Genomic DNA, 13,475 nt, shown 5'->3' with positions numbered 1-13,475 from the left:
ACAAATGTCTGCAAGCATGGCTGAAAGATAAGCTGTGTGATACAGGAAATATCGCGTATCTACACAAGTTGTTACATGGTGTAGACTGCTGCCAGACATTCCTGGACAGGTCCTCAACCGGTTGTTGCAAAGGCAGATGTGTAGATGGCTGGCAGGGAGATTAAAGAGCAGGCCATTTTTCCTGTGTTATAAGACAAAGAGACAGTAGCTTTCACCTTCTGGACACTTTTGTCAGTATGTCAACAACATTTTTTCTCATGTATTCATCATTACCACCAGCTACAGTCTGTTCTTGTATGCCATCTGAAATGCAGCCCAGTTAATTAATTCATCATTAGGAACTGGGCTTCTAACATTGCTTGAGAAGGGAGCACAAATAGTCAGCTATTCAATTGTTTACCATTCGAGCAAACCCGAGCAAATTGTTAATCCTAGCTTGGCTGCTTTTCCTTCTTTCAATCCCAGAGGCCTCAAGAAAACAGCCCTCTTTTATGACATGAGGGAAAACCCTCTAATGTGGGTTTCTGTCAGAGCTGAGGTCCACCTAGCACACTGCTCTCATCCCATGAGGGTCACAGTGCTGACTCTTCAGCAGCAGGACCTTCACATAGAGGCAGGGAAGGCTGAGCTGCTGGTAAGCAGATGGGATAGTTTACTGTGCTAGAGGAGGGATGGCTCAGGAGGATGAGTTGGAAAGTGGCATTGAACATTTCAGTCGCTCCAGAAGCCCCCTCCTACAACAGACTTGTTTCTGGTCTGAACCCAACCCTGCTCAGTGGTTCCCAGAATGGGTAACCAGTTGTGATTTCTGCAAGGAGTGTTAGGAGACATGGCTGTGCTGAAGCAAAAGAAGCTCCCCAGACATTGCTTAGACCAGCACTCGTTGCTAGACATGCTCGTGAGTGAAGAACCCCTACCTCCTGGAGCTCAGTCCTTCATGGTGGGGTAGGCCAACTTAGGGAAGCCAATGCTCATGCACTCTATCAAGCGACTATTCTAGACAAATGAGCAGGCTTTGCTACAGGCAAAACTTCACCAAAGCACTTCTTTTAAACAGAAACTGAGAAAAACAATGAAGTGTGTATATTCCCCAAACCAGTAATTCTCTGCAGTCTAGGTAATTGCCATCACAAGAGCTGGGGACCCTTTGGGTGATAACAGAACATGTTCCTACCAAATTAATGTTCTGCATTTTAAAATCTAATCTTAAAACCTTGGAAACTCATTAAATTATGTCTCTGAGCCAGGAACACAATGTAGCTTCATGCAAATTGTGCTCCTGCCCATAATAATGATTTACTATTGGGGTTTCAGAGGCTTTTAAAGAGAGTGGCATGTCCTAATTTCATAATTATTTAGTCAGATGTTGGAAACTACAGTACTTACCCAGAACTCCTCTACTGGCAGTATGAACTGCCATCTCCATGGCATCTGGATAGCCAACAATTCAGCTGAGAGAGGAAGTTTTTCAGGTTTCCTCTAAGAATAAAGACTTCTCTCAAGCAGAAAAGAATAAACAAGTATCTTCATTTGAGTTAATTAATATGCCTGTTTTCCAGCAGCCTGTAAGAGAGAGATTTTTTTATTCTACTCCTTTCTTTCCAACCTGGATAGTATCAACCTGTCAGTAAGAATGGAAGACAGGACTCTTTGTTGAGAGATAAAAAAGAATGCATTAGTTGATGCAGTGACTGTTACGCCAGTACAGGATGTTTACATGTTTTTTCTTATTTCACAGGAAGTACTCTGAGCTTCACATTTATAGAGCCACGTTGGCTGATGCTGGGGAATATGCATGCAGAGTGAGCAGCAAACTAGGGAATGACAGTACTAAAGCCAGTGTTTTCATCATGGACACCAATGGTAAGGTTTGACTCTTTATTTTACTGTCACATTAAGAAAGACCATTTATTAAATTTGCCACCATGACAAAAGGGTTTGGAGGAGGGGAAAGCCTTGCAGATGAAGTGGAAGTGGAACCACTGAAATCTATTAGGTGTACTAAGAAAATTAATCAGGCCTGACTTGTCTGCTATGCAGCTGAGATGTTCATTTTTCCTTACCTAGACAAATGGGATGCCTCCTACGCATCTCAGGAGAGATCAGCATTTTCTCTGAGACACTTTCCAACATCAAGTCTAAATAGTCAAGACAAGAAGAGGATGAAGGGAAAGGAATATTATTCTAATTTCCATAGTACACGAGTAGTAGAGGCACTATAGGCCTGTGGGGAAGCTTTCATTTAACCTAAAACATGTCCAAGTTGAAGTTCTGAAACAGCACTCCTCTCTTTGTCTTTAAGTGATATTTGTATGGCTCTGATTGCCACCACTTTTACTTTCACAGATGTTGATAAGTTTTTCTTTTGATTTCTAAAGTAATGAAGACAAAGTCACAAATGTATTTGAAGGCATGTTATTCAAAGGTACAAATGTAATTCATGTACTTTAATTCAGGCATTGTGATTTAAACTTGTCATGAGCTTGTCATGACGCAGACAGCATTCATACTTACCCAAATGATTTAAAATTATTATAGATAACTATTTTTGCAGGGCTCCTTTCCTTTTTATTTACAGGAAGTCCCAATTGCTTCTGATGGAATTTTGTGAGTGTTTCCATTGTACACAAATGCAGTACTGTTTCTCTTTGCAAGTGTATTGGAGACTACAGTTCAGCTGAAAACTTGTTTCTTAAGTATGACATTGACTAATTCAGCTCTGATAATTCAAACTACAGTGTCTAGCCAGTTGTGAAATATCAAACGAATGTGCACACATTATCAAACCAAGCAGGAGTTCTGTTCATATGTGAAATGGGTTTAAAGATGTTGCAATGGGAATTTAGCAGGGATGCTTTCCTGTTCCACATTGTGCTGTAAAACAGGAGACAGGCATTTAAATAAATAGAAAAACGAATGTAAATCTTTGTCAGTGGGCTTTATCTTTGGCTATCTGCTGTTTTGTGGTCACACAATGATTACTTGTCTGTATTGACTTTGTGTATTTGCTATTCTATTTCATCAACTAAAAAATCTCAAGTGCTAAGATTTTGTACAAGTTATATGGTATTATAACCATGATCAGGAGATTGATATAAAAGATCAAGCATTATTTACCAGAATGTTATGAGGACCAAAAATGGGTAGGTGTTCCAGTGTAACTTTGTAAATGCTCTTAGGTTCCATGAATACAAATTTTGGTTGCTCATTAGCTGCTTACATGGAGAGCTCCTATACTGTTTCCATGACACTGAAGTCTCCAAAACCCAGTCGCAGGCCCTGTGCCTGGGAAACAATACAAAACCAATACAAAACCAATACAAAAAATACAAAACCAATACAAAAAATGCAAAAAAACCACCCAAAACAAAACAAAACAAAAGCTTGGCTGTCCTCTATTACTTTCCCAGATGAGGAAAGGAGTTGTGGCTGGGGAGCACATGTGGGACCTCGTTCCTATGCTTCATGACATGGATTTTTCAACTTCCTTTTGGGCTGTGCTGAATGACAGCAAAACACTCCTACTTCAGGGAGATGAGAGCTTGATTTTGAAAGAAAACTTTTGCAGGCAAGGCCTGTTATGTGCGTTTATAACTGATATGTTAGAATCTGTCTAATGTGAAACGTAAGTTGCTTAAAACACAGTTGTGCATGAAGACTCCCTTGAATATAGGACAAAATCAGATCCAATCTAGACCTAGCATCTGGCCCTTTTCTGTAAAGATCTGAACTGGAAACTCAGTGATATATGAACTGGAACATCTTGGTAATATTTCATAATATTGAATCAGGCATGATGGCATTCATTGGTTGAATAAATCGATCGTGCATATTTGGTTGCTACACATACATCTGAGCCTCCTTTACTTATTGTTGCTTATAAATTACTGGTAAAATTATTCCTGTTTTTTCTTCTAATGATGGAATTTCCCACCTAGATTTTAGGAACAGCATGGGCAACATCTGGTGACTTAAGAGCAATGGATCCCTAAGCCTCAGAGGGCAACATCTGCTTTGCAAACAGGGACAGACCCCCTGCACGGCGACCTCCTCACCCCTCCTTCCCCCACATTCCCTGACCTCTTCCCCTTGCTAGCTTAATGACAGATTTGGGATCCAAACTCACTAATGAGCCTTGAAGGGCAGTGTTTACTCAAATCTCATAGTGTGTGAAGTCCTGCACTATTCATAAGAAAGAGGGAGGTTTGTTTGTTAGTGGTTATGTTTGGTTGGTTGGTTTGCTTGTTGTTGTTGGGGGTTTTTAAAGAATGAAAAAAACTCAGTGTATTTATCTCTTATGTGTTATTTCCCGCCAACCGGCTTTTGGAGAAGACTTTGGGGTCCAGTGCTTCCCAGAAGACCCAGTAGGAAACTTATGTGTGGATATCTGAGAAGGCTGAACCTCTCAGGGTAGGCAGAGAGGTTGCTTCCTTCCACCTCCAGCAGATAGGACGACAGTAAAGAAAGATGCCTCAGAGGGCCTAACTTTCTTATGGTTGTACTGACCTGCTCTGCTATGGGAACCGTAACTTTAATTATGACAGTTAATTTAATGACTTCACCTGGTCATGTTTATTATGTGTGCTCTGCTGTCTGCAAAATAGATCCTCCTTTCCCTTTATGTTGAGTGCATTAAGACTGAGGGTAGATATGGATGGCTTTTCTGGGCATGGGGTTATTTTTTGTTCCACTAAAAGATGATTTTCAGTACAAAAATCTTGGTTTTAATTCCCTAGATTTTTGTCAAACTTTAACTATTTTAGTTGAAATTTTCTTTGCTGGTGTATGCCACAAAAGAGAACTCTAAGGCCCGACCAAAGGTCTATCTAGCATGATGCCTTGTCTCTAACTAGCATTGGGGATTAGGAAAAAACATGTGAAGAATAAGGTAAATGTGTTGTTTTGTTTTGTTTTCCCAAGAAAAGGAAAAGCTTTTCCCAAAAAAAGGAAAAGGTGCACCTTTACCACTAAGGTCACATGTCTGAAAATTTCTAATATCAATTCCGTGCTCCAAAGTATAGAAAAAAATAGTATTTCTCAATAGAACAATTGTAAAAATGTCTTTGTTGTTTTCATTGAGCAACGAGCTTTATTATTCCCTGATCTCTTTCTCAAAAATGGTAAAATTTTCTGTCTTAAACGGTAATCATCAATGCGATAGTAACTCCTTGTTGCTGTTATCATTAACATTGCTGTTACTTGAAACTGCTGAATTTGCTCTTCCACAAATTTTTGCTACACATGCAAAACACACACAAACGGTATTAACCTACATAGACTTCTAAATTTTCTAATTTTTACTCAAAGAAACGTAAATCCTTGTCTATACAGCCATCTGTGTGGATTTAAAATGCAACAAATACAAAAATAGGTAGATAAAAGCTTTTTTAACCAGTCTTAATAGCAAATGGGAGCTATTCTCATACAATCATAGAATGTCCTGAGTTGGAAGGGACCCACAGGATGATCGAGTCCAGCTCCTGTCCCTGCACAGGACAACCCCACAGTTCACACCATGTGTCTGAGGGTGTTGTCCAATCACTTCTTGAACACTGTCAGGCTTGAAGCTGTGACACCTCTCTGGGGAGCCTGTTCCAGTGCTCTACCACCTTCTGGGTGAGGAACTTTTTCCTAATGTCTAGCCTAAACCTCCTCTGGTAGGGAGGTTTTAAATTTATAATGAGTATAACTTCTCCACGGGATATGAGGTGCTTTCTTATTTTCATTCACTCTTATTCATGCTCACTCCCCTAAGAAAGAATAGAGGTATGAAGTTCTCCTGAGTTGTATAAATAGTGCACAGCTTTGCTAATGCAATAGTAACTGCTTTTTGCATCCTAATTTGTCACTTTAGCCAGGCAAAATTCCTGTAGTGAGTTTTTTCATGGACTTTCTAATGAATGTAAGACCACACTATGCTAAATAAATAACACACCCAAAGCTTTCCATTTCATGTTTGAAAACTTGTTCAGAAAATCCCTTATTTAGACAACTAGGTAAGTGACCTTGCTTTCTAAAGTGTTGAGCACGCCACAGCTACATCTCAATGTGGTGTGTTTTCCATTAAAATCTGTTGACCTAAACCTTTTGCCTCTCTGAGTCTTTGCTGTGCCCAGCATGACTCATGGTGTGAAACGGTGAATTCCTGCGGAGATATTGCAGAAGTTAGAAGTCTATGGTGCTGGATGACTACTGGGTTGTGTGCAGGGCATTGTGTAAGTGCTCATCCTGCACATCTGTGCAAAGTGAGTTGATGTAGTTTGAGTCATCAGTGGGGCTGGCTGGGACAACTTTGCCTGAACTGCAGGAAAAAAGAAGCATTCACATGATCTGTTCATGTAACTCAACCGTAGGCAGAGATTAGCCTTGGTAAATTCATTAGCTACACAGTCAGTGGCATGTGCAAGCTTCTGGTTTTGCATGCATAGAACTTGCAGTGGTACTAACAACTCCAAGTTATACAGTAATCAACAAGGATCTGATATCCATCATCCAATAAATTTTAGTTTGCGGTTCCTCTTCTGAAGGTAGCCAGCAGCTTATCTGCAAGAAGATGGCAGAGAAATAAGTAAATAAAAATGACATCTTTCATCTTGTACCTACAGAGCATGTGGCCAACTACGAAATACTTCAAATACAAGAGAAGTCTCTACATCAGTCTGTCTGAGACTTGATTAAAGCAGATCAGTGTATTTTTTCTCTCTCTGGTATAGTTATAGGTGACCTGGGGCCATAGTTTGTTTCTAATTGGCTGATGTAATGGGTCAGATTCTCGACTGGTGCAAATCAGCATGCCTGGACCAAAATCACTGATTTAGGTCTCCACATAAAAAGAAATGGGTCCATCACTCAGTTTGGCACAGCAATTCCCCTTAGAGTAGCTTTGAAGCTTTACTTGCAATTGGACGTATTTGAATTGAGGGCAGTGTTCTTTTAATTTGATTCAGGGTAATAGTTTCTTGGAGGACCAGGGAAAAGGTGAAAATCACAGTAGTTTTAAGAAACAAAAAGTCAGTTTATACATTGGATGTCCCAGTGTCCCTGACTACATTTGTCTGCATGCCTCTGAGGTCTTAGACTATGGCCTTACTCACCTTCTACACACCTACTCCCTACTCTGCCAGCTGTAGACCAAGTAACAGAGGTCTCAGAAATTCCCTTTTTCTAAAGGAGTGTGGTAGCTTATTCTTCATGTAATTCAGAATATGTTACCTGAATGACGCAACCAATGCAAAAGGTTTAAGTCTTAAATCACTGCCAGAAGGTAAACCTCAGGATGACATAAAGCTTGTTTGCAGCTCTAACTACCTATGATGTTCGTGGTGTTTGCATCGTCTTCAGGGCCCAAGTTGTTGTTCCTGTCAGGGTCCTCAGAACTACCTTCAAGGCCTGAACCAAAATCCATGAGATCAACCAAATCCCTTCAGTTTGCTCAAGCAGGCTTTTTTGTGTTAGGCCTTTGGCAAACTAACTGAGGGGGGAAAAAAGGGTTGTGGGGGCATACAGAGGGCTCTGTAGAGCTGTTAGATGTTTGGTTATCCCTGGAGAAAAGTCTTGCCTGAGGAGGACCTCCTGCCACCCTCAGAGGCATTACAGCAGAGCTTGTTGCCCAGGCACTGAGTTGTCTCCTCTCAGCAGCCCAGACAAAGCTCCCTGCCTGGAAGAATGGATCAAGATAGAAAGCCCAGCAAGGTGGTGGGTTGCTGTGAGTCCTGTGGGGGTTGAAGGGTCTCTTCTGCATCTTGGCAGAGGAGACAGCAGGAGATGGAGCTGACCGGAGTACCAAGGACTGAGAGGCTGCAGGGACCTGCTCCCAAACAAGGATCTCTTGCCCATCCTTAAATATTTTTACATAAGAAAGCCCCAGCACAAACATATACAGTTTCAGGAAACAGCACTTCACCAAAACTTAAATGCTCCTAGAAGTGCCAGGGGACAGAAGTGGAGGAGCATCTGAGGTAGCTGCTCTTGTGGGGACTTAAACATGACGATGAAGATAGGGCTGTGGGCTGCCATCTCCATAGCTTAGCAGACTGCAGCAGCAACTGTAAGTATCATGACTGAAAAATACTTCCGGCTCTTCCAACTTCGGCAAGTATTGATGGTCCCCTACAAGCAGCCTCTTTTCTGTCTCCTTATGTTCAAATGGCTTATTGTGTGGACCTGTGCTGGCCTTCTCAGGTGAAGTAAAATGCCTCTCTTACCATTGTGCTGTACTGTTCTCAGTAAGCAATGCACACAAATTTTGCATCTTCCAAATGTTGGCATCCACTGTTAATGTTGCCAACACAAATGTATCTAGCAGGGCTTGCTAATGTGTGACTTTGCCACGTTTTCCAAGCATGTTTCTCAGCTTCAGTTTCAGATGTGAGAGGCTCTTGTGTATTTTCCACTGGCAGGGAAGCTTCCTTCAGCATTCGTCCCGACACAGCTGCACTGGGGAGGTGGCAGTAAGAAATGCTCCATCAAGGTCAGCACAGGCACTAAATGGAACATAGTTTCTTTAACAGTGAAAAAAAATTGCTCCAGTTGTGCCAGATGCTCAGCTATACAGCTGTCAGACCTGTTCTGTCTCCCGTTGTGACTAAGAAAGTTTAATTGCTCAGACAGCCCAACTGCACAACAGCAAACTTCCTCCATACCCAAAAAATGGTCCTGAAAGCTGCCTGACTACAGGCCAGTGGTCTTAATGCAAAGGTTTTGACCTTAAAAATTGTACTTGTCATACTCTTTCCCATGCCACACATCACTGGCTATCAGGGAACTGCTGCATAACATGTTGTCACACATTAGTGGAATGAAACTGAGACATATTGCCCAGGCAAACAAGATATTTGCCAAAGAAAACTGGACCAAAAAGGAAAAAATACAGAAGAAGAGCTAGGAAGCAAGATGTTAAAATACAGGCTCAACATTGAGGCTTAATGACAGTTGGACTGAGTTTTGTCTCTGGTCAAGTTCCTGTGGACTCTGAAGACAGTGAGCAGAGGGCTACCTGATCCAGAATTACACTGATCCAGAATTACCCTGATCCAGAATTACAGAACAGAGTAAAAACTTTCTTAATTTGCCTTTTCCTAAATAACTCATGGGGCTTTTTAAAAATTCTTTTTGTTTGGCCTACCAGAGAATTCTTGGTGTGCCTTGAGGATTCAGGGCAAGACTTCTTCCCTGACATTGGTGGCCTTTCCCATCTGTGAATTTGAAACTTCTGCAGCTGTATTGAATTGTGCCACTAAGAGGCTGAAAAATGTTTAGAGAACTTGGAGAAGACTAAGATTGTTGATGCATACAACTGAGGGGTGATTTGTTCACACCTAGGAAATTGTGCGCAGCTGTGGCTTGCAGAGTCAGCAGCACATGGACAGATGGATGATGTCATTGGAACAAGGTCTCTATACAAGCCATGTGAAGCCTAAAAAAAGTCTTTCTACTTTCTGCTTTCTCCCATCTGCATTCTGCAAGGCATTAGTAGGGACCTAAGCATGGCAGCATTATATCCCATTGCCATCAACCAGTCGAACAAGTGGGTGCAAGAAGTCCATGGCAGTATATCACTAGCAATAGAGCATCTCTGTCAGACCAGTATGGAAGAGCAACTTTTCTCATCTCTTCAGCAAAACAACTGTTTGATTTTCATCACAGGACCCCCAGCAGTCATCCCACAGGAAGACTGGGTTTGCATGTGTGACTTAGAAGATTTTCCTGAAGTGGAAAGTGACATTATTGCATGTACTTACTAGCAATTTGAGTGATATGAAGATGAACATGTCTTCACAAAATTTAACTGCCTAGAAGCATAAGGCATGAATACTTACACTGATGCCTTCCAGAAGCAAAGCCATCTGCATGATTTCTTCTGTTGCCACTGATCAGTTATTCCCAGAGGAGAATGAGACATTGAACAACTGGCTTCTTTCAGAAGAAACAGGCTTTTTTAGTTCTACTAGTAGACACAGTATTTTTTTTTTCCCTGAAAGGAAACTTTTGCAAGTTGGTGTCTGATTGCAGCCTCTGCCCACTAAAGCAGAATTTAAGCTTGCGTCTTTGAGCACCTTTTTCCCCCTTACCTTGTCCATTCTTGGAGCAGAATGCTGTCGGAAGATCATCTGACTCCACATTATAACTTCCTGCCTCTTGTGTTTTCCAGAGAGCACCAGCAAGATACCAGTATCAACAGAAGGGACAAAAACTTCACGTAAGTTCAGTTAACAGAGTCTTTCTATCTCTTTGTCTTTATTTCTTCTCAAAGCTGCTTCTGCAGTTCTGAAATTGGTCTCTCTTAGCAGAGAACAATTCACCCACATCCAGTGCCTCAATACCTGCATATTACCTTGAATAATGGAGCTACTTCAGGGATTGAGAAATTCATGAAGAAGGGTTAAGCATACTTTTTAATATCCTGGAGTTGTATTGAGGATGCTAACTTGGCCTGCAGTTTTCAGCCTGCAGCAGCCCCAGTGAAAAAGTATTTGAGTTGTTAGGAACTGTGTTTTGAAAAAGCACTTGTTTCCCCTATTCCTGTAAATCATAGCAGCTGCATATGAATTTGCAGATTCTATAGACATATAGAAAACATTGCCTAGATTGCTTTGTTTCTCAGGGCTCTACATGCAATTCCTTACAGCTCTGCAGGATCTGTGAGACAGGTAACTTTCTGTCAGTAGTTTAACCACTTTTGAAGCTGCCTTGGCATACTAAGTGCCTTTTCCAGATGGTTTCCTTTCAGGCTGGTGGAATTTTGCATTCAGCATCCCACCTGCAGTTATGGATCACATGGCTCCAGAGTTACTCCTGGAAATGACCCCAGTGAGAAGTCACTTTCATGATTTAAATATTAGAGTTACTTTCTATGTGGCTACAATACAAACAGTTGTCTTTACTGCTGTTTGGCTGAGGGAGCTGTGAATAGGCATGTGTAAGCTGAACATCCCAAGGTTTTACAATATGCACATATCCTGCTTGGCAAAGAGGTTGGGGTCCTGCTAGCTTTTTTGAGAAAGTTCTGTCTGGCAGAGACAGGTTTTAGTGTGAGATGATAGTGTTTGTAGGCTAGATAAAGGAAAACAGTGTGATTGCCAGATTTTGCATTTAGCATGCCTGCAGCCTTTCCTTTGATGCATCTGCGTGTGTGGCGACCTACTTCTGAAATCTTGGCACTGCTGCCTGACAGAAGAGCTACTGGATGTGCCCATATTCTTTCATGTTCTCAGTGGGGCCTGTCGCTGGTGCTTCACTGGATATGTATGAGACTACATAGCTAATAGCAGTGTCCTGTAACCGTTGGAACCGTTCTTGTTCAAAGGACGTGACATGCTGGTCACCAATTCCACTGGGCTTGCCTTGCCTTCTCCCTAGTGCAGCAAGAATGCAGTCCCTGTACTTTGCTCACTTCTTTCCCACGAACTAAATTTCTTCTTCTTGAGTGGTCTCTTTCCCTGCTTATGTCCCTTCCAGTGCGTGCTGTTACAGTCCTGTTCTCTTCTTTACTGCTACTGTACCACTGGAGAGGAGGAGGCCGGGATCTTCAAAAGGCTGGCTGCATTCCTGATGAACGCCTGCACTGGCATATATTATGCCAAGCGGCACATCATGGTGTTGTCCTGAAGGAGAGCAGAAAGCAATACATCCAGTGGCTGCTCGTTGAAATCTTCTCATGAAACTCTGAGTAGGCTTTTGCTATGTGGTTGGAGCAGAGATGTGCTCAGTTCCAAACCCACCAGGTACTGCTATTCTCACTGTGCGCACCCAGCCCTGGGTCCAGACAATGTCAGTTTTCTCTCCCAGTACCAGAGTCTCCTGCTGACTAATAGTGTCTAGGGTTTGGGGCACTGCTAGTGTTTTCCAGTCCTTGCAAATGCCAATAAGTCATTAGTGTGTTCACCCTTTTGTTGGACATAGGCTATTGTGAGATGCTGGTGTTTAAATCACCGGGAGCTAAGTCTCTTGAAGTATCGCTACAGTTACTTTTTGGTGATAGGAGGACTTACAGAGCAGTGTTACGTTTTAAGTATGGTTTTACTCTGCCTAAAAATTGATGGTAGGCAACAGATTCATCTTTTCTGCCTGACGTGATATGTTGTTAAATCATTCACTACAGAGCATGCAATATGTCTGACCTGCTCCCTAGGATTCACAGGCTGGTTGTTGGCCACCCTGACTTCCTTCCTCCCTTTATGCAGTGACACATCACATTGCAGCCTTAGGAGAAGTGCAAACTCTTCCTTCTGGCTGACGGTACTCTTCAAGCACACTGTTGAATTCTTTACTCATGCATGACACCATATGTTTTCCTGGACTCTAAGACAGTGAAAGCCCATACAGCCACCCAAATTCATGGCTCTAGTTTGCTGTGTGGTTGAGGTTCCTGCAACTCAAGAGGTTCAGTCCTTCCTTGAAGCTAGCTTGCTTCTTCCATTAACTTTTTTGAGTGCTTCCCTTGTGTGATTTGTGTTGAGATCTATTTCCTTCCGCTGTCCTACAAGATTATTTGCCATCTTGAGAACGCTGCTTCTTTTCCCTTTCTTCGTAACCACTTTAGGGCTGGTGCTATGTCCCTGTTTTGTTTGGAACATGTCCTGCACTCCCTTCCAACTACAGCGCTCTGCAGAGGTGGCGGCATTCATGGACCCTACTCTTTTTCAAGTCACTGAGATCCTTTAGCAATAGTTGTGATAGACCTGGAGCCCTGACTGTCCATTTGGAATAATGTGAGAAGAAGATAAGAAGCTATTATTTTCTGGGTCAACATGTAGCTTCAAGAAGCACTACTTTGCACTTTCCTCTGATGCTGTAACAAACAGCTGAAAACTTTGCTCTCTTTGCCAGCTTTCTCCTGGCTTTCGCTCTCAGGACTATGGAGCATTTTTGCTGCAATTGATTATTCACAGTGTGCGCAGAACATGCTGTATCGACTTTGAAGTTCTTTGCTTTCTCGAGCTATCTCATTTTTTCTCTTCTTGGGTTTCTGATTACTGGGAAAAAAAAAAATAAAAGAAAAGAAAGTTCCACTAGGGGAAGGTGTTCAGGCTTCTCCAGTATAACAATGTAGCTATGGCTGTGTTCTTACAACTTTGTTGTTACTTCTGTGTGTTGCAGAACCCATGTTTACGATACAAGCTTCAACAGAAGGAACAAACACTTCCTCCTGTAAGTATATACAAGTTGTTCAAATTATTGCTGGCAAGACCTTCAGTTAAATTTCTCATTCCCTACCTCAGAAAGAAATATGCTTCTGTCTGAACCTACAACATGGGATTGGGAGTGACTGAGTAGGATTCTTGTACTACAGATGCAGTTGTTATTTGTTATATATTATGATTACAACTCTCAGAGCCATGTCCTTTGTGTATTGAGGGCTAAACACCTTCCTTCAGAAAGGTCAAAGCATAGTTTCTGTGGGGCAAAGTGGAGGAAACTGCTCCAGGGTTTCCTACCTGGAATTTCCTTCCCTGGCCTCCCCAGGCAATGTATGG

The sequence above is a fragment of the Caloenas nicobarica genome, chromosome Z (assembly GCF_036013445.1).
Source record: "Caloenas nicobarica isolate bCalNic1 chromosome Z, bCalNic1.hap1, whole genome shotgun sequence".
Lineage (NCBI taxonomy): Eukaryota > Metazoa > Chordata > Aves > Columbiformes > Columbidae > Caloenas > Caloenas nicobarica.
The sequence above is the reverse complement of the archived record's forward strand: the minus strand, read 5'-3'. Positions refer to the sequence as shown.